Below are 20,527 nucleotides of genomic sequence, written 5' to 3' on the forward strand. Positions count from 1 at the left end.
AGCACATAGAAAGCATGATATTAGGACTGCAGATTTAGATGGACGTAAACATGACGGATAGAAAATGACGGGGGAGGGCAAAATAACTTTTATTTCCCCTTGTGAACAGGGTGGCATCACAGATTAAAAAAGAAAAAAAAAATCTTCTCCAGCTGGCATTTTCTCCATATCTGATTACGTAAAGGATTATATCATCACAACAGACTCGGTCAAACAGTGTTGGACTTGGACTAGCGTGATGAAGAGTTGAATAGTGCATGACACTGACATGACACAAGCTGGCAGCCCACCAGAGCCTCAGTGAGATCAAAAAGCATGAAGATTGAAGGAAGCCACAGTATTGTTGCTTTCCATCGTGATTGTTTCAATAACCTACAACTCAAAAATGCATTGCTGAAAAATTATATGTTGGCTTGGATGGACTGGAATACAGTATTTAAATTTTTTTGCATCTGGAGCCCCTAAGAGGACATGATGATGGAAAAAAATTGCATTTTCTTCCGAAACAGTTTTGTTTTCTTAAAAAAACTACTGGATTCCCCAGAGAAAATTTGGGTTCTCTCATAAAACATTTGCGTTTCCCCAAGAAACTTTTTTTTTTTTTTCGCAAAACATCTGCGTTCCCCAAGAAACTTTGCATTTTCTCACTAAACATTTGCGTTTGCCCAGGAAACTTTGCGTTCTCTTGCAAAAACATTTGAGTTTCTCCAAAGAATTTAGCATTTACTTGCAAAACATTTGTGTTTCCCCAAGAAACTTTGCATTTTCTTCCAAAACATTTGCATTTCCCCAAAAAACTGCATTCTCTCACAAAACATTTGCATTTCCCCAAAGAACTTTACATTCTCTCTGCAAAACATTTGAGTTTCTCCAAAGAACTTAGAATTTTCTTACAAAACATTTGCGTTTCGCCAAAGAAATTAGCATTTTCTGGCAAAACATTTGCATTTCCCCAAGAAACTTTGCATTTTCTCATAAAACATTTGCGTTTCCCCAAGAAACTTTGCGTTTACTTGCAAAACATTTGCGTTTCCTCAAAGAACTTTGCATTCTCTCATGAAACATTTGCATTTCCCCAAGAAACTTTGCTTTTTCTCACAAAACGTTTGCATTTCCCCAAGAAACATTTGCATTTTCCCAAGAAACTTTGCTTTTTCTCACAAAACATTTGCATTTCCCCAAGAAACATTTGCATTTCCCCAAGAAACATTTGCATTTTCCCAATAAACTTTGCTTTTTCTCACAAAATATTTGTTTCCCCAAGAAACTTTGCTTTTTCTCACAAAACATTTGCATTTCCCCAAGAAACATTTGCATTTCCCCAAGAAACTTTGTGTTCTCTTGTGAAACATTTGCATTTCCCCAAGAAACTTCGCGTTTTCTTGCAAAACATTTGCGTTTCCCCAAGAAACTTTGCGTTCTCCCACAAAACATTTTGATTTCCCCAACAGACATTTGCGTTTCCCCAAGAAATTTTGCTTATTCTCACAAAACATTTGCATTTCCCCAAGAACTTAGGTTTTTCTCAAAAAATATTTGTTTCCCCAAGAAGCTTTGTGTTCTCTTGCACAACATTTGCGTTCCCCAAGAAACTTTGCATTCTCTGGCGAAACATTTGTGTTCCCTCGAGAATCTTTCTCTCGCAAAATATGTGTTTCCTCAAGAGACTCTGCATTTAAGTATTGTATTCACAAGAGAAACATTAAGATTTCTTATGAAATATTTGCATTCTTTAACAAAACTGTTGCATTTCCCTGAGACACTCTGCGTTCACCTTTAAAAACACAAAATTATATATTTTTCATACCTCATATTAGTTCCATCAAGTCAGTGGGGGTCCTAAACAACACTGGCCTCTTTGACTTTTATAAAAAAAAAAAAAACTAAGACATTTTTAAAATATACATTTTTGTATTTCACGTAAGAAAGACACTAAGTAGAGCACCCAAAATATGTTCTCCTTGAACACCATTCTCCCTTTCTGCTCACTTTTTAATATTCACATCCTGTTTTATTTTAAATTAAACATCTCTCAGAGGCCTGTCACCACCCACTGCGTCTGTCAGTCGCCCTACAGCAGCGCTCTAGTTTCAGGCTGTTCCTCTCACATCTACGACTTCCTTTTGTCATCTGTCAATAGGCCAAAACTATCTGTGAAAGCCAAAGCATCCAAAGTATCCAGGGTAGACTTTACTTCGCCATGATTTGAAAAACTACCCATTTCATGGAAAAAAGGAAGAAAAAACAAACTCTTCACTTCATGAGAACACTCTTTAACCTGTCTGATCTCTAGAGTCAGATGAAGTGAATCGCATCTGTCTCATTTCTTCTCATGTTCTGATCAACATTAAATACCATTCAGTACCAAGGGCAGCAGAATAACAGTGGCCCAAAACATCAAGACCATGAAGACTAAAAAGATTTATTTTACTATAGAAAGTTTGAAAACTTGCTTTTTTTAAACAAATGTTCATTGAACTTGCAGGTTTCAAACAGGTATCTACGGAATTGAATAAAAAAAGAAAATATTGAATAAAAAAAGAAAAAAGCGACTTTTTATGTTACAATTCTGTCTTTTTTCTCAGAATTCTGAGACGCAATTCTGACTTTTTTTTTAGACATAAACTCAATTTCTACTTCTAAAATCAGAATTGCGTGATATAAACTTGAAATTGCGAGTTATAAAGTCAGAATTGCGAGATATAAACTTGCAATTTTGAGAAATAAAGTGAGAATTCTGACTTTTTTGTTAGAATTGCATGATGTATACGACTTAAACTCGCAATTTTGAGAAAAATGTCAGAATTTTAACTTTATATCTTGCATTTGCAAGTTTATAATTCTGACTTTATAACACACAATTGTGAGATTGTATTATGAAATAATTGAGGAAAAATGTCAGAATTGTTAGATAAAATGTTACCGTTAGCTTTTCTTATTTTTTATTCAGTGGCAGAAACAGGCTTCCATAGATATCTGAACACATATGGAAGAAAGTTTTCATTTTTATGTCTATATAGTTTTATTATACATTTTCATATTTAATAAACAATGAACTGACACAGAAAAATACAAGAACTTAAGCTGCCCCTTAACTGTACTCTAATTGGTCTGTTGTGAATTAACCTTAATTGTCAATCAATCAGCAAAGCTATAAAGGTGTGGGAACTGCTGACCCTATAATCTTGAAAACAAAATCCTGGTTCGAGTTTAATCAGGTAATGAGACACCGTTGCACAAACAGGCATCTGACTATCTATGACGTGTATATACTGGCATTATTGTTTACATTAACCAAAAAGAAAATAATCATTGTTCTTAAAGCTATTTCAGTGGATTTATGCATAAGAAATTAAGCAGATGTGACCTTAAGCAAGACCTTTTTAAAGGTAACAACCCAGAAGTAATCTTGCATTGATTTAATGACTAGTGTGAATTCATTAAATGCTTGTCTTCTGACAATCAAATGCTGCACTCTGAACTGTTGCGGAAAACTCACGGACAATCTTTAAATCCAAATGGCTTGTAGTAAGAGTAAATAAACTTTAAAGGGATAGTTCACCCAAAAATTTAAATTCTGTATAATTATTCATCCTCATGTCATTCCATCATCTTCTAAACAAAAATTAAGTTATTTTTGATGAAATCAAAGAGCTTTCTGGCCCTGCATAGACAGCAACACAACTGACATGTTCAAGGCCGCGAAAGTAAGGTATTAAAAGGGTCAGCAGATGCAAAACTCACTTTTACATATTGTTTGAACATTAATGTGTGTTGGCAATTTGTGTACACAACCACCCTACAAAGATACAAATCCACCCAGAGGTATTTTTTTTTACTCTTTAAAAGTAATATTCCCTTTTTAAAATCAGGTCATTCTCAGCTTCTTGTCGGTGTGACGACAAACCATCAGAGGTCGCTCCCATAATAGTTGATTGACATGAGCGCCTTACCTTAGACCCGCCCTCACCAAGCTAAAACAGTCCGACTCTGATAGCCATTGTGTCTTCTCAGGTGCATAGGAAGACAAGAATGTCTCAGATTAAGTTATTGAGGTGTTCTGTTGTTGGATGTAATAATGAACATAGCAGTCATCACTTACACACAACATCTGAGCCAATGAAGACGCAGAGGATTAACGTTACTTTTGTTTTTTGAAAGGAAAGCGCAAATCCGATCTACATATGTGTCTATGTTCGTTTGAATCATGAATAATCATGGGATGCAGCTTCACCCACAGCAGACTTGAGTATAAGGGTTTTTTTATGCATCTTTGCAAGTGACCTTTCTTAATAATGTGTTGGTTAGCAAGTTTCGCAGCTAAGTAAACATTATGGCTCGTCATCCAATGACAGAGAGGGGCTCATTAGCATTTTAAGGAACATGCAACAGAATAGCTTGCTCTAAAAAGAGCTGAAGGTAAAAAGACTACCACTGAGAAATTTTAACCGAACTATGTTATTGACTTTTTATTAAGACCCTAAAGAATCATATCAACCCCTTTGGACATTGAAGACTGAGCGCACATTGAAGTGTACTTTTTGCACACAAAAAGTATTCTCATGGATACACATGGACTGTTTTAATGATGTCTTTACTACCTTTCAGGGCCTTGAACGTGTCCGTTGCATTGCTGTCTATGCAGGAACAGAAAACTCTCAGATTTCATCAAAAATATCCTAATTTGTGTTATGAAGACGAACGTAGGTCTTACGGTTTTGGAATGACATTCTGGTGAGTAATCAATGACAGAATTTCATTTTTGGCTGAACTATTCCTTTAAAATCATCTCCATCTAGCAGTACAGTAGCCATTTGTTTATTGTGCGTTCCTGATGGCATTATCCACTCTTTGGCGCTTTGATTTTAAGAATGTTCCTTTTGATCTGATAATTGGCATTAGAAGATTGCCTTCCTACTGTTTACAGCTATCTTACGTAACTTCCAAAGGGGGGTAAGCTGCTAAGCCGGGTGAAAGGCAGCAAGCCGGGTGAACGGCAGCAAGCCGGGGCTTGTCGACAAGTCAGCACGTATCTGAAGATTATCTAGCAACTCGCTCTCTCGCTCACCCTGGACTTTTCTTTGCCATTTCTTGCCACAATAATGCTATAGATAGAGCTCTGAGAGGTCTTGCTGGCATTAGGAAATAATGTTCTCAGGTTAAAGCTATGAGAAGATCTAGGAGGATTACCTGACTTAATTTTGCTCAATCATTTTACCTACAGGAGGTTCTGTGAATTGGAACTAATGTATTGTTTTCACAGCTGCCTCTAAAATATTAGGCAGCAAAACTGTTTTCAACACTGATGATACGTAAAGGTTCTTGAGCAATAAATCAGTATATTAGAAAGATTTCTGAAGGGTCATGTGACACTGAAGACTGGAGAAAATTCAGGTTTGCATCACAGGAATGAAATACATTTTAAAATATATTCAAATTAAAAAGGTTTATTTGAAATTGTAAAACTATTTCATTTTATTTCTGTTTTTACCATATTTTTGTAGCATAAGAGAGTTTAAAAAAATATGGATTAAGCAAATAAAGAATGTTGACTTCCAAAATGGCTCAAATCTGATTTTACTAACCACAAATAATGAATATAAATGAAGGGCAAATGTTTTGTTGGGTGCATGTCTGTCATAGTTTGAGTATGGAGCAGTGAGGTTATGTGGGTTATTTCAGCACACATCAACTAGAGACGGCAAGTACAATTTTCCAATTAGGATGGCTATTTTTACCAATTAACCTATCACTCAAGACGATATAACAGTTGTTCAGTCAAAAAGATAGCATGGGTCTGGTAGTCATGGCAACAAAATAAAATAAAATGCATTTTCACTTCCACCCTAGACCTCTTGGCAGAAAAAAATGCCAAGGTTATGAATCATCGTATGCCAGCAGGAGTACATTACAGCCCTTATTATGAGGAGAGAACATAATTCTATGCTTGCTTCAGAAAATCCAGTTATATGCGATTAAACCCTATCATGTGTCAATTTCTATGGGTATTAAAAGCAAGACAACAATATTGTACTGTAGACAGAAAAGATAAAGTAAGAGGGAAAAAAATCTCTTTTTTTTATTAAAAACTTAAAGTTCAACTATTATTTCTGACTTTTTTCTTGCAATTGCTAGTTTGTATCTCACAAATCTGACATTTTATTTTTTTACTTTTTTATTTATTTGTTTATTTTATTCTGTGACAAACCTTAATAGGTTTGGGTTTTACACTGTAAAAAAAGATTTTTTTAAAGTTAAATAAATAAAGTCTATTGGAAGAACATACTATTTCAGTCTTTCTACTTTATTTATTTCACCATTTCTTCGTAAATAATTGTGACCCAGGACCACAAAATATTTGGATTGATTTAGCTTATAAATAAGCTTTCCATTGGTGTACGGTTTGTTAGGATAGGACAATATTTGGCTGAGATGCAAGTATTTGAAAAATCTGGAATCTGAGGGTGCAAAAAATCTAAATATTAAGAATCGCCTTTAAAGTTGTCCAAATGAAGTTCTTCGCAATGCATATTACTAATCAAAAAATACATTTTGATATATTTACAGTAAGAAATTTACAAAATATCTTCTTTGAACATGATCTTTACTTAATATCCAAATGATCTGTGGCATAAATCAATAATGTTGACCCATACAATGTATTTTTGGCTATTATATACCCATGCTACTTAAGACTAGTTTTGTGTTTCTACACCCTTTTTCGAGTGTACTGTATATAGGGCATGTTGTCACATGCCAAAAGTCTCTCTAAGAAACACAATTTCAGATTTCCTAGAATGGGGCCATCTGTTTAGATATTATCCAGAATTCAGTAGAAAACCATAGCAGGAAACAACTCTCAAAGATGCTCTCGAATAGAAACTTTCACGGTCGATTAACACTTTTCTCCCTGACAGTTTACTTTTGTCAGACATTTGTGAGTCTGTAGTGTGTTGTTCTTCCAAATACTGTTTTCCAGCCCCCGCAGCGAAACTCTGCAGCAGTTGCACAATACATAACCATCCAGCGCGAGCCAGATCCAACCCGCCGCCTCCTCAGAGGTGTAGTGTTGCATTGGTGGGTGACCTGAAAGGTGATAGGCCATGAGCCAAATCCAGACTAACGTTAGGGATTAGGATCATTACACTGTTGACGGGTGGATGTGTGTTTTTGGGGACAAATATCTAATCATTCAGGTGGGTGGCGATAACTGCGTAAGACTAATTAACACAAATCTCTAAAGCAGTCTGTCGTCATTCAGGTATAATCAGATCACGCTGAAGATGGAAACTCGTGATGAGTTACCAATGACACACTTGATTAAGTACTTGGTTTACAAAAATACAGCAATAAATGGCCTTTTTCTTAAAGGGATAGTTATGGAAGCTTGTTTTTTACACTATGGAATACAAAATAAAAAAGGTAATTGTGACTTTTTATCTCACATTTTATTTTTTTCCTCACAGGTATCTCACTTTTTCCTCAGAATTGTGAGATATAAACTCAGAATTCTGACTTTTCTCACAATTCTGACTTTTTTTCTCAGAATTTAGAGTTTATATCTCGCAATTCTGAGGAAAAAGTGAGGGGAAAATGGTTAAAAAAAAAAGATAATTGCGACTTTTTATATCACAATTCACTTTTTTCCAACAGTTTTGAGTTTTTCTCATATCTTCCTCAGAATTGCAAGATATAAACTCAGAATTTTGAGAAAAAAGTTTATACCTCGCATTTCTGAGGAAAAAGTGAGAGAAAAAGGTTGAAAAAAGGTAATTGCGACTTTTTATCTCACAATTTACTTCTTTGCCACAGTTCTTAGTTTATATCTCCCTTTTTCTTCAGAATTGCGAGATATAAACTCAGAATTCTGAGGAAAAAAACTCAGAATTGTGTTGGAATTCTGAGTTTATATCTTGCAAAACTAAGGAAAAAGTGAGGAAAACGATTTAAAAAAATGTAATTGTGATTTTTATATCACAATTTTCTTTTCCCCCCACATCTTTTAGTTTATATTTCACTTTTTGCTCAAAATTGCAAGATACAAACTCAGAATTTTGGGGAAAATGTCACAACTGTGAGAAAAGTCAGAATTTTGAGGTTATATCTCGCAATTCTGAGGAAAAAGTGAGAGAAAAAATATTTTTAAAAAAGGTAACTGCGACTTTTTATCTCACAATTGACTTTTTTCTTGACTTTTCTTTACTGTTTTTACTGAGTGTACATTTCAAAAGTGAGAAAATAAAGGTAATTGCAACTTTTTATCTCACAATTTACTTTTTTTTCCCACAATTCTGAGTTGATAACTCAAACTCAAAATTCTCTCACTTTTTACTCAAAATTGCAAGATATAAACTCAAAATTCTCCCAATTCTGACTTTTTTCTCAATTCTGAGTGTATATCTTGCAAAGCTAAAGAAAAAAGTGACGAAAAAACATTAAAAAAGGTAATTGCGACTTTTTATCTCACAATTGACTTTTTCACACAGTTTTGAGTTTATATCTCACTTTTTACTCAGAATTGCTAGATATAAACTCAAAATTCTAACTTTTCTCCCAATTCTGACTTTTTTTTTCTCAGAATTCTGTTTATATTTTGCAAAACTACAGAAAAAATGTGAGGCAAAAAACTTAAAAAAAAGGTAGTTGCGACTTTTTATTTCACAATTTCCTTTTTTCCCTACAGTTCTGAGTTTATATCTCATTTTTTACTCAGAATTGCGAGATATAAACTCAGAAATCTGACTTTTCTCACAATTCTGACTTTTATCTCAGAATTCTGAGTTTATATCTTGCAAAACTAAAGAAAAAAAGTGAGGAAAAAAACATTTTAATAAGTTATTTGTCAATTGACTTTTTTTCTCTTCTGAGTTTATATCTCACATTTTACTCAAAATAGTGAAATATAAATTCAGAATTAGGACTCAGAATTATATATCACAATTCTGACTTTTTTTCTCAGAAATCAGAGTGTATATATCTTGCAAAACGAAGGAAAAACTGTTAAAAAACTTTTACCTCACAATTACCTTTTTTTCACACTTCTGACTTTATATCTCACTTTTTACTTTTTAGAATTGCGAGATATGAATTCAAAATTCAGACTTTTCTCCCAATTCTGACTTTTTTTTTCTCAGAATTCTGAATTTATATCTTGCAAAACTAAAGAAAAAAGTGAGGAAAAAACGTTAAAAAAAGGTAATTGCGACTTTTTATCTCACAATTTACTTCTTTGCCACAGTTCTTAGTTTATATCTCCCTTTTTCTTCAGAATTGCGAGACATAAACTCAGAATTCTGAGGAAAAAACTCAGAATTGTGTTGGAATTCTGAGTTTATATCTTGCAAAACTAAGGAAAAAGTGAGGAAAAAACGATTTAAAAAAATGTAATTGTGATTTTTATATCTCACAAAACTGTTAAAAAAGATAATTGCAACTTTTTTTCTCACAATTGACTTTTTTCCCACAGTTTTGAGTTTATATTTCACTTTTTACTCAGAATTCTGAGTTTATATCTCACATTTTCCTCAGAATTTACGAGGATTCTGACTTTTCTCACAATTCTAACTTTTTTCTCACAATTCTGAGTTTATATTTTGTAATTCTGAAGAAAACTTTTATAATTACTAAAACAATTATAACTTTTTTCTTGCCTAAGAGTTTTTATCTCACAATTTAAATTTTTGGTCTTTACAATTCTGAGTTTGTCTCATAATTCTTTTCCAGGAATGGGCTTCCATAGATAGTCACAAAATTTTTAATAAATAAATAACTGTCATCATTACCAAGCCTCGTGCCATTCCAAACCTTTCTTTCTTCTGCAGATCACAAAATATGACATTGTGAAGAACTGTTTTTGTCTATTCAATAAAGGTCAATGGTGTCCATGTTCAAAACATGCTGACATTTCTGAAAATATCTTTTTTTGTGTTTCAAAAAGAAAAAGGTCACACAGATTTGTAACAGCCTGAGGGTAAGTACCGCAAATGATGACTTTTTGACAGAATGTTTGAGTCACCTATCCACAATGTGGTTCACTTTGTTCACTTAGTTTCCAAACTGTTTAATATTTGATCTGTGAAATGGTAAAGAAGAACCTTTTAGCCAAAAGATATTTCAATGTAAGTGAGCGGCATTATGAATCAGTCTGTCAGGAATACATCTAAATTTAGCTTTATATTATCAAGCTGTCTAAAGCAAAGAAAAAACGTAGCACATACTAAGCAAAACCCAAAATACTTTAATTGTACAGATAAAAATGAACATTGTTGTTAGAATAACACAATGAAGTTAACGGTGAAACCAGTTGGACAAGCTTTCTGACATCTTACACTATAATCTAAACGTACATCAGCACTTATGTGTGTGAATTCAAGTTTCTGCAAGACACACATATTCCTTCATGGCTGTTTCACACAGATTCGCAGAGTACATTTCAGCATGTTAAATGGTATGTTTAATTTCAGGGAGGCAAAGTGAGTGCTGTTTACTTTGAATGACTTCTATTGACATCAGCTCAACAAATTGCACTGAAACACCTGAACACCAGACTGACGTTCCATTATGTCCATTAAACAATCACATAAACTCTACTTCTAAAGCACTGTTGTTATGTTCAATTGTTGTTTCTTAGCAAAAGAACATTCCATTATTAGCACAAACTACAGTAATTGAGAAAAAAGAACACCTGTCTGCATTATTTCATGACTCACATTGCAAAGAAAAAACTTTATGGTAAATTTATAATAAAAACCTGCCAGCTGTTGAGCTTCCAAAATCTGCGTTTTACCTTAAAATGTACTGATAACCATCATAATACAGGTGGTAAATAGAAAACCACACACTAAATGAGTTCATAAGTGGCCTGTCTCTAAAACATGGCCATAGGGGTGGGTTATATACTGGTAGACATGATTAACCGGTCTAAATTTGTCAAGCGGAAGAGACTTTGGACTATCGTCTCTATCCTGGTTACACGTTTGAGTGAGGTTGCTGTGCACCATTGTCATGAAATTGTATCGTTTGCATGTTTTAAAGCTTTACGGTTTAAAAACAAGTTATTTTAAGCTGTTGAAACAATCAGTAGCGAAAAAGAACCCCTTTTTTCTATATGTCTGAGAGGCGTTCACATGTAAAGAGCGTGGGAGTTTTGAACGGGTTATTTTTGCCAGTTTATAGGCCTTGAATGGTTAAATACACACACCTGTATGTGTCCAAATGCCTGTCTTTGCAAGTACCCTCATAAACAGTCATTTAGGTCTTAAGTGAAAGCAAACAGCTGAGAAAGAAAACACATGTAACAGTATTTTGGATGTGGGCAGCTCTTAAAGTGACAGCAGTCTAATATTCCTTCTGTCTGTCATTCATGTTAATCAAACAATGAAAGAGAGAACATCTCTCACTGCTCCTGACTAAATCGCTGGTGTACCTTACTGTGCGTTCACACCGCCGCCGGCGAGAGCGTCAAAATTCGCTCTGGCCACCCTGCAAGCAACGCTGTAGAAAGATTCCTTGACGCTCTGATGATCGAACGCTTGGTCTTGTATTTAAAGCGGCCGCAAAGCAAACAAGCATGTCGATCTTGTGCAGACTGACAACAAGTAGGGTGTAAGTTAGTTAACCTCATTAAATATTTTAAACATGAAAATAAGACATCGAATTTAATTGTAGTTTAATTGTTTGCTAACGAAATAAACCAATTAAAAGCCATTTGTATAGTGTGGGTTTTGTGTTCATGGTTAAGTGCAAACTTAAAAACAGCGACACGTCGTAGATTATGAGGAAACCCGCCACAGCAATAATTAACTTCTCCATTTTACTTGGGAACTAATGTGGCCGAAACCAAATTTACAGGACTGCGTTCTTTGGAAACCTCTCAGCGGTGAACTTCTACATTCCGACTGGTTGCCGCCGAGCCGCGTCATAGCTTATTACCATAAAGTTTACCTGACTTCAACTCTCCCCGACGCCCACACCGCCCAAAACGCGCCGCGCCGCTCTCGCCGCTTCTCGCCGCCGGCTCACATTGAAAATGAATGACTTCCGGCCACTTTGACGCTCTCGCCGGCGGCGGTGTGAATGCACAGTTAAAGGAGTAGTTCATTTTCAGAACAAAAATGTACAGATAATGTACTCACCCCCTTGTCATCCAAGATGTTCATGTCTTTCTTTCTTTAGTCGTAAGGAAATTGTTTTTTGAGAAAAACATTTCAGGATTTTTCTCCATATTATGGACTTCTATAGTGCCCATGAGTTTGAACTTCCAAAATGCAGCTTCAAAGGGCTCTAAACCATCACAGCCGAGGGAAAAAGGGTTTTAATGATCAGTTATTTTCTTTAAAAAAAAAATGACAATTTATATACTTTTTTAACCTCAAATGCTCGTCTTGTCTAGCTCTGTGTGTATTCTGTGTAGAGATTAAAAAGTATATGAATTGTAAATGTTTTTAGAAAATAACTGATTGTTTCGCTAGATAAGACCCTTCTTCCTCGGCTGGGATCATTTAGAGCCCTTTGAAGCTGCATTTAATCTGCATTTTGGAAGTTCAAACTCGGGGGCACCATAGAAGTCCATTATATGGAGAGAAATCCAGAAATGTTTTCCTCAAAAAACATAATTTCTTTATGACTGAAGAAAGAAAGACATGAACATCTTGGATGACAAGGGGGTGAGTACATTATCTGTAAATTTTTGTTCTGAAAGTGAACTACTCCTTTATTTAAGAAAAAAATGTTTAATTTACGCAGTAAAGAATATGCAATGTTTTTATACATTTGATTATTTTATACAATGTATGTAGCATTTCTTATTTATTTGTTCTACTGTAGTTTTGTGTCCTATTGCTTGTAATTAGTTTCTTATTTAGTATTTTTAATTGACTTGTTACTAGTATTTTTTTACACTTATGCTATAATTAGTTTTTGTGATATTGAAACAGGTGAAAAATTATGAAATTTCAATGGTATCAAAACTTTCAATATCATAAAGACACTATTTAATGCAAAAATAACCATATTATTGTGACATATATTGGTACTATGAAGTAAAATTATATAATATATTGCCCAACTCTAGCCAAAACCATAAATTATTTAATAATTCTTCATTTTTGCTTGCAAATATCATCCATTTGACAGTATTTTACAGTAAAATAATGCAATGTTAAACCATCAGCAACCACTTAACAGGTTTTTACTATAGTATTTTACATTATTTTTGTAAAAATGACAAAAATGTTTACAATGGAACCTTCTTTACCATGGTATACGATTTATTTCCTCACCTTAAAGGAGAAGTCCACTTCCAGAACAAAATGTATAGATAATTTACTCATGCTCTTGTCATCCAAGATGTTTGTGACTTTCTCTCTTCAGTAAATAAGAAATTATGTTTCTTGAGGAAAACATTTCAGGAACTATCTCCATATAATGGATGTCAATGGTGCCCCCAAGTTTGAACTTCCAAAATGCAGTTTAAATGCAGCTTCGGATGGCTCTTAACAATCCCAACCGAGGAAGAAGGGTCTTATCTGGCAAAATGATCAGTCATTTTCAAAACAAATTAACAATTTATATACTATTTAATCTCAAATGCTCATTTTGTCTAAGTCTGCGTGAACTTTTTTTTCCGGCCAATACAGAAAAACTTGAAAATCATTCTAAATTGCTGCAGAATAAGAAGAAAACGAGACGTTTTCGGTCATACCTTAAATGAATTGACCGTATTGAACTGGAAAAAACAGAGTTCACACTGACTTAAAAAAGACATGCATTTGAGGTTAAAAGTATATAAATTGGCAATTTGTTTCAAAATGGCAGATCGTTTTGCTAGATAAGACCCCTCTTCATCGTCTGGGATTGTTTAGAGCCATTTGAAGCTGTATTTAAACTGCATTTCGGAAGTTCAAACTTGGGGGCACCATTGAAATCCATTATGTGGAGACAGTTCCTGAAATGTTTTCCTCAAGAAGCATAATTTCTCATCGACTGATGAAAGAAAGACATGAACATCTTGAATGACTAGCGGGTACACAAATTGAGAATACTTTAAGTAACAACTGTCAAGCTCTAAAGAGAACAAAAGCTCTATAACAGTCCATAAATTATCATAAAAGTAATCCATATGCACTGTATATCAAGTCTACTGATAGCCATAAAATGGATTTTTGGATGACCAGAATAAAACGTAATGAAAATCTCTGAAGCAAATTAAGTATGCGATTTAAGAACTGCAACAGAAGCAACACTTTAATGAAAAACAACCTAAATATCAGTCTTCTTAATAAATTTTTCTACTGCTATATGAGATACGTCTGAGTAAACACAGCTTTCCAAAAATGACTCATTCTGAAGTGCAAACAGTCAGTGATTCAACAACACCATCGCTCTGACATAGCATCTGTACCTTGCATAGACATGATGCCAGGCAATAAAGGCATAAAATTATGCAGAAGTCAATGAGTTCATCAAGTGAACAGAAAATAGGTCAGTGCTGAAGAAGCTCTTATAATGACTAGATAGGCCCCATGATTTTGCGGTATGTGTTCAACACATTTTAGTATGTTTTAGTATGAGTTAAAATTCTGGTGGTCGCTACGAAAGCCTTCAAAATGGCTCTAACCAACAAAAAACTAGGAGTTTGATTAGCCATCTTGATAAACACTGCGATACGCAAGTGTGTTGAACACTTTCATTGATACAATCAGTTGAATGGCTGCTTAGGAAGTGTCAAGTCTCAGTTCAATCAGGTTAAGAAGCTATTGTCAGCTCTTCCAATGTATTAAATACCCAAAGCTATGCACAGAAGCACTGGATTTGATTAGTTTTGTGCATGTAGATAGCATATTAAACACATGAGACAAACAGAATTTGATTCCAGCTTGTACTGTACACTTTGTCTGACCTCAGTTTATTGACCATATTAAGATTATTTTTATTGTGACGACGAAACCAGAATTCACGATCACAGTTAAGAGCTAAAGTATCATTATATACAATAAAGGAGTCTAAACTAAAGGCGAACAGTTCACAAAATGCATTTCATTCAGTCAACAACTGCATATTCCAGACTATAAATATTCTAATTAATATTTAAATGAATCTCCGCCTCTTTTTGAACTGCGTTCAGCTCGCAAGGATCAAATATGACACCTACAAAGCCCCACTAAGTAACTTTTTTTACCTTGAAATAATGTTTCCGAACTCATGTCAGTGGTTCATCAACTCATAACAGGGTGAAACGGCACTTTCGTATTCGCTTTGCGACCCTCTATCAGCCATAACAGCACTATGTAAGTTTGGGTCGTCGGGTCGCGGTTTTGTAGTTCAAATGATACTACAAATGCGACTTGCTTCACGGCAGGCTTCGCAAAAGGTTTTCATACTTTTATAAAGTCATACAACACACTCTACCTTGTCACTGGACATCGTTATTTCCAAAGCCGGTCCTGGATAGCCTTTCAAACAAATAACGTGCATGTGACACGACGGTAGGCTAAATTATTTACGACAGCGGTAATGGACAATTCCGCTTCTAACCTGTAGAGGGAGCATTGAGGGAAAAGTTACTGTTGCTTCAACTCTGAAACATAACAAGTCACCCATTACTGAACTGTTAACGCACATTGACCAATTGGAACATGTAAGACTTCACAGCCATTCTGTCCTCTTATTCCCGGGATTACACCGATGCAAAGCTCATTACATAATGAACGCCTATATCAGCACTTTCCACCCGCTAATATAATTAGACTGTAAAGCCCAGCTCTGATTCTGGGCCATTGTGGGGCTACTTGATGGTCACGTCAAAATCAAAGAGATTTAAGTCACACTTTACATCACAGTGCCTGTTAAGTATATTATAATGAATTATAATAGCAACACACAATGGTAACATACAGCCTACTTAATATGTAATCGTGTGCAGATGTTGTTCATTCATATTCACTCATATTGATGCGTCATTTTAGAAACACCCTTATAAACTTATAAAGTATTAGAAAAACATTACTACATACATAGGTTAAACTTTTAAAACTACAAACATCTATCTTAATTAATATAATATTAATTACACGTATAAGTATACACGTAGGCCTATAGCCTATGTAGTAATATTTCTGATCGTTTAAATACTATCGTGCGTTTAAAACATTTGTTGACTACTTATGCATGCTATATTTTATAAGTGCATTCAATACAATGTCTTCGACATCTTAAGGAGCAGAAAAGTATCATTTCTGTGCTTACCTGCTGTTCATAGGGCGATGAAGAGCTCCTATAATCCCACTTTAGTGATCGCGCTTGCAGGACGACTACATTGAACTGGCTGATTTCTGCTTTTCGTCTTTATGTAACCCTTCACTCGCAAAACTTAGTTGCTGTCTTGAGCAGATGTGCGCGCCTGGAACTCTCAGGTAAGTCAAATGCCTTCGGGTGATGGGTATCTCCTGTCTAACCGGTCTGTCTGTCAGTGGGCGTGGCCTTGACTTCTCAGCTCCTCCCATGTCAACTCCTCCCACTCTGAGCTCAGTTTATTAATCTCATCCGCCGGTGGTACTGAGCGTTCAGTCAGTGCTGCAGCTGCTGTGATTCTGCTGTGGTTTTTCTAATACATTTATGAATAATCTTGGATTAAAGATTGCAGGGTCTCAAATAAAAAGTAACAATTGATGAACTGTTAACGAAATAAAATAATAAATAAATAAATAAATAGTTAATCAATTAAATAAATATTTTTATATATAAATATATATTTATATGTATTTGTTTAATTTCATAAACTGTATCATATATAATTTAATATGCTTTTATATAATTTAATATAAATTTCAATAATAAATTAAACTTAATAGTAAATTAAAATTAAATGTATTTATTACGTTTAATGTATTAAACCATTATAAACCATTTTCAATAATTTTTTTAGCAAAAGTGGAAATTTATGAATTAGTAATAAAAATAAATAAATTATAAATATTGAAAATATATTTGATTATTTATATATATATATATATATATATATATATATATATATGTGTGTGTGTGTGTGTGTGTGTGTGTGTGTGTTTAATACAGATAATTAAATGTATTATATATAATTTAATATATTTTATATTATTTATTGCATTTAAATGTTTTTATTCCACGTTTAATATATTATTTGTTAAAATTGTACGCACTATAAAATATTTGTATTTATTTTTAATCAATTAAAAAAATATTAGTAGTAAAATAAATAATTAAAATTGTGTTAAATTATATATATATTAATTCAATTGATCATAATTTAATATTTTATATTATTTATTAAATCTAAATTTATTTATTATGTTTAATTTTATTATATTATATATTTTTTCAATATATATTCATATATTTAATTCGAATATTTACATTAAATTACATTAATTTAATCAATATTTAATATATTTGTTGAAATGTTAACTACTATAAAATATTATTTTTTAAAACAAATTAACAAAAGTGTAATGTAACTATTTATTTTACTCTATTGCTAATTTAAACATTTTTAATTATTTAATATATACATAATAATCAATTAATTCAATATATTGCATATAAATATATATGCATATATTTGTTTAAATTAAATTGTTTTAATTTATTTTATGCAATTGAATATATTTCTATATTACTTATTTAATTTAAATGTATTTATTAAATGTTTAATATATTATTTGTTGAAATGTTAACTACTATAAAAAAAGTAATCAAATTTTTAACAAAAGTAAAAAATTTAAATTAGTAACAGAATAAAATCTGTTATATAAATACATTATAATTACATAATATATACATAATTAAATACATTATATATAAATATATTTCAAAGATATATTCATATATGTGTCCCTGGACCACAAAACCAGTCATAAGGTTAAATTTGACAAAACTGAGATTTATACATCATATGAAAGCTCAATAAATAAGCTTTCTATTGATGTATGCTTTGTTAGGATAGGACAATATTTGGCCGAGATACATCTATTTGAAATCAGAAATCTGAGGATGCAAAAAAATCTAAAAGACTGAGAAAATCACCTTTAAAGTTGTTCAAATTAGGTTCTTAACAATGCATATTACAAATCAAAAATTACATTTTGATGTGTTTACAGTAGGAAATTTTACAAAAAATCTTCATGAAACATGAACTTTACTTAATTTCTTAATGATTTTTGGCATAAAAGAAAAATCTAAAATTTTGACCCATGCAATGTATTTTTGGCTATTGCTACAAATATACCCCAGCGACTTAAGATTGGTTTTGTGGTCCAGGGTCACATATTTGTTCAAAATAAATTGTTTAAATGTAATATATACAATTTAATATGTTTATATTATTTATTTAATTTAAATATATTTATTAAATGTTTAATATATTATTATTAATATTTGAACAACTGCAAAATAAATTATACATTTTTATTTTTTAATTTAATTTTTAAACAACACTAAATCTCCCTTATCTCACTTTTAACTTGTGAAGTATCTGTTCAGAAATCAAAGTCTGTGATTAGTGTTATAACACCATATTTGTGTGCAAAATGATCAAAATATCATAAGAGGGAGATTAAAGAGAGAATTTGCTTTGTCTTACAACTCAAGTGTTTGGTAAATTCCAGCTTTTCTCTGTGGTTTTGTGACAATAAGTGTAGGAAAAAAATATACGCATAAAATGTCAAAAGTCTGAATCATTAATCAAAAATTTAGTGACTCATATGACTTCTACATAGATAGATAGATTACAGAATACACACTTCCTATGTAAGTGTATGATAACAGCTGGCAGTTATTTATGATTGTCCGGTTTGACTCTAAACTGCTTGTACTTGTTATCCAAACACATGACTGTACAGGTTTCTGCTCTTGATCAAACACTGTAAAACCTGTTGAGATAAAGGTTACACATCATGCTCTTATACTTTGTTTGCCGCTCAGTGCATCTCATTGAGATGGTAATAAATTAAAAGATCACTAGGAGATTGTGGAACTTCCTTTATTTAGTGACATTGCAATGTTCCTAGTAGCCATGGAAAAACACAGCATCAGGATGTGGATTGGTATCATGGTCAATAAAACATTTAGGATCAAAGGATGTGTTTGCTATAAATCTCCTTATCTGGACCAATCCGTAAAAGCAAAGATGACTAAAACATTTTTAATTGCTTAGTTTCTCATTTTCGCAAAGGATCTACACTAGACTGTTCTGATTATGACACCTTACTTAATGTACCAGAAGAGGGGGAATTAAGCACACAAGCAGAGCTATTACCAAATTTAATACCAGAAGGTATTATTTCCTGGCATTTCCATGTTGAACCAGGATTCAAGTGACTAATGGACAACTAAATGCAGTACCTGTCACGGTACTGAGATCGACCGGCTTCTCATGTCTTGTGATTTGTGAGTTTGTCTATGTTGTTCGTCACGCTCTCTGCGCAGCTGCCAATCAGTCCCGCACCAGCTGCAGCTCAGCATCTCGGTCTATTTATACTCACCTCATTCTCTCTTCCCCTGTCAGATGATTCACCCCGGACCTCGACCGTGTTGTGTGTTCACCCTGCCGTGTTTGGAGTATTCGTCGCCTGGATGTTGTCTGTGTCTTCGTGTTTGTTGCACCGATCATCACGACACTTCCACTGAATCCTCACCTGTCTGGAACACCACGCTGTCTCACCGCCGTCGACCATCTGCCCTTGCACCACCCATCCGAGAGACACTCATCTTCATCACGTTGTATTCGTCTGCTGTTTTCACTTCAATAAACTGTGTTAACCTGCAATTGCTTCCTCCTCATTCTCACCGTCACAGTACCAATGTCTAAAGCCTAATTTCTAAAAGAAAGGAGTTTTTTTGAGGATAAAACAAGGTAAAACCAGACAACAAATAGATGCTGAGAGGAGAAAAGACGTACTTAAAATAGAATGTCTAATAGTGAAAAAGCACAAGAGAATTCAAGCTGGCCTTTCTGAGTATACAATTATGAGTCTTGCTGGATAGATCATATAAAAACTATGCCCAAAACACATTTTGGCTCCTCTCATGAAGCCCTCATGCCCAGTATTTTAGACGTTATGCTTGAGAACTCACTGTCTTCACAACATTCTCATGGTATTTCATATAGTTTTTATTCTTTAATGGCTTACAGCCTATGATTTCAATGGTTTGCAAGTCGGAACATTTAAGGCACACCTGCTTTAACCCTTTTATATAAAGGCTTAAAGCAGGTGTGGCTATAGGTCAAAAAGAAACCAAACACCGCCTCCTCTCTTTTTTCTATCAAATTTTATTTCTCAGAGGTGACAAGTGATAAAGAAAGCCTGATAAAGACCATCAAATGGCTCATATAAATAAATAAATAATTACTTAAATAATATAGAGTATATACTGAGGGTTTGCACTTATAGTATATCACATACGATCTTATCCAATTCAGTGGCATTTTTGTAATTATGATTAATTGCTGTAATTATTTTTAAAAAATGCTCCTGTTAGGCTAATAGTATAA

General features: G+C 33.5%; 1 protein-coding gene across 1 annotated transcript in view; it reads right to left on the reverse strand.

Annotated features, from left to right (window-relative positions):
• LOC141292362 (prolactin receptor-like) overlaps positions 1–16,430 on the reverse strand; it is a 37,434-nt gene extending 21,004 nt beyond the window's left edge. Inside the window, exon 1 of the mRNA XM_073824370.1 lies at positions 16,246–16,430. The gene's annotated coding sequence lies outside the window, so the exon portion shown is untranslated. The remainder of the gene's footprint in view (positions 1–16,245) is intronic.
• Positions 16,431–20,527: the final 4,097 nt, after the last annotated feature.

Source organism: Garra rufa, chromosome 19, assembly GCF_049309525.1.
Source record: "Garra rufa chromosome 19, GarRuf1.0, whole genome shotgun sequence".
NCBI lineage: Eukaryota > Metazoa > Chordata > Actinopteri > Cypriniformes > Cyprinidae > Garra > Garra rufa.